At 43.5% G+C, this 2,573-nt stretch overlaps 1 pseudogene; it reads left to right on the top strand.

Annotated features, from left to right (window-relative positions):
- Positions 1-306: 306 nt before the first annotated feature.
- LOC119922804 lies at positions 307-810 on the top strand (annotated as a pseudogene).
- Positions 811-2,573: the final 1,763 nt, after the last annotated feature.

The following is a 2,573-nucleotide window of genomic DNA, read 5'->3' as shown; positions in this document are numbered from 1 at the left end:
GTGCATGGGGAACGGGGACACCTTCTCAGGATTTGACCAGTACTTCACTAATCCTTATCCATGGGAATAACAAATATTGAATGTTCATCAATCATATTATTGAGCACTTAGTGGAGAGAGCACAATATACCTTCCACAAACCACATGGGAGAATATAACAGAGTTGCTAGGGACATTCTCTGCCCACAATGAGGTTACCATCTAGAGGAACATAGCTTTGCGATGGTGGAGACTGCCATTGAGAACAATATGTCCTGAGGCTTAAGGAACAAAATCCTGCCTGAATTGTTCAGGGCCGGAGCCGCCATCTTGCAATAATTTGCCAAAATGACGAACACAAAGCGAAAGAGGAGGGGGACCCGTTACATGCTCTCTCGGCCCTTTCACAAGCATGGTATTGTCCCATTGGCTACTTACATGCGAATCTAAAAGAAAGGTGATATTGTAGATATTAAGGGCATAAGGACAGTGCAACAAGGTATGCCCCATAAGTGTTACCATGGCAAGACTGGAAGGGTATATAACGTTACCCAACACGCTGTCGGGATTATTGTAAACAAACAGGTCAAGGGCAAGATTTTTGCCAAGAGAATTAATGTTCGAGTGGAGCATATTAAGCATTCCAAGAAACTAGACAGCTTTCTTAAGCGTGTAAAGGAGAATGATCAGAAGAAAAAGGAACTCAAAGAGAAGGGCATCTGGGTTAAACTAAAATGTCAGCCCGCTCCACCTACAGAGGCCCACTTTGTGCGAACCAACGGCAAATCGCCAGAACTGCTGGAACCAATTCCCTATGAATTCATGGCATAAAACCCTCAGCACTAATCTCCAGTGGCCACCAATCAACCTACGCATCAGGCACAAACTCCTCACTCTCGGCTTCAAGGCTCTCCATCACCTCGCCCCCTCCTACCTCACCTCCCTTCTCTCCTTCTCCAGCCCAGCCCACACCCTCCTCTCCTCTGCCGCTAATCTCCTCACTGTGCCTTGTTCTCACCTGTCCCGCCATCAACCCCCGGCCAACGTCCTCCCCCTGGCCTCGAATGTCCTCCCTCTGCACATCCACCAAGCTAGCTCTCTTCCACCCATCAAAGCCCTACTGAGAGCTCACCTCTTCCAGGAGGCTTTCCCACACTGAACCCCCTCCTTCCTCTACTCTAATTTACTTGTACATATTTACTCTTCTATTTATTTTATTTTGTTAATATGTTTTGTTTTGTTGTCTGTCTCCCCCTTCTAGACTGTGAGCACAGTGATGGGTAGGGACCGTCTGTGTAGGTTGCCAACTTGTACTTCCCAAGCGCTTAGTATAGTGCTTTGCACACGGTAAGCACTCAATAAATATGCTTGAATGAATGAATTAAAGCAATTGAGCATAAGACAAGTGGTTGCAAAGAATAATTCATGCTTTCATTCCTGCCATTCATTCATGAATTCATTCATTCATTCAGCCATATTTATTGAGCGCTTACTGTGGGCAGAAAACTGTATTAAGCGCTTGGGAAGTACAAGTCGGTAACATATAGAGACGGTCCCTGAGGCTCAAAGTGAAATGAACAAATAGTTGGGCAGAAATCCAGTATATTGTGAAGTGCACACAAAGATTCTTTTATAACTGTGTTACTTGTTAAGTGCTTACTATGTGCAAGCACAGTTCTAAGCACTGAAGTAGATGCCAGATAATCGGTTCGGACACAGTACCTGTTCCACATGGGGCTCACAGTCTTAAACCCCATTTTACAGATAAGGTAACTGAGGTATAAAGAAATGAAGTGATTTACCCAAGGTCACAAAGAAGACATGTGGCGGAGCCAGGAATAGAACCCACATCCTCTGACTTCCAGGCCCCTGATCTTTTCACTAGAACATCTAATCATATGCAAGTGTTTAAATACTTAATTTTATTATGTAGCATTACATTTCTACTTTCATATCTGTCTCTTTTGTATGATTCTCGTAGGCGGGGCATCAACCAACTAAAAAAGTGCTTACTACAGTGCTTTGCACACAGTTAAACCTCAATGAATACCATTGACGGCTTGATTGATCACCCATCTCCATCGAAACAGCTACCATTCTGATCGAAACACTTTTTTTATTCATTCATTCATTCATTCATTCAACTGCATTCATTGAGTGCTTACTGTGTGCAAAGCACTGTACTAAGCGCTTGGAAGGTACAATTTAGCAACAGGTGGAAGCAATCCCTACCCAACAACGGGCTCACAGGCCAGAAGGGGTATACAGAAAACAAAACAAAACAAGTGGACAGGCACTAATAGCATCAAAATAGATAAACAGAATTATAGATATATACACATCATTGTTAAAATAAATAGAATGATGAATATGTACAATTATACACAAGTGCTGTGAGGCGGGGGTGGGGTTAGAGCAGAGGGATGGAGCAGGGGCAATGGGGAGGAGCAGAGGAAAAGGGAGACTCAGTCTGGGAAGGCCTCCTGGAAGAGGTGAGCTCTCAGTAGGGCTTTGAGGGAGGGAGAGAACTTTTTTAAAAAAAGTATTTATTATTCATAATAATAATATTTCTTAAGCACTTATGAGCTACGCAC

The sequence above is a fragment of the Tachyglossus aculeatus genome, unplaced genomic scaffold (genome assembly GCF_015852505.1).
Source record: "Tachyglossus aculeatus isolate mTacAcu1 unplaced genomic scaffold, mTacAcu1.pri scaffold_124_arrow_ctg1, whole genome shotgun sequence".
Lineage (NCBI taxonomy): Eukaryota > Metazoa > Chordata > Mammalia > Monotremata > Tachyglossidae > Tachyglossus > Tachyglossus aculeatus.
The sequence above is the reverse complement of the archived record's forward strand: the minus strand, read 5'-3'. Positions and strand labels throughout refer to the sequence as shown.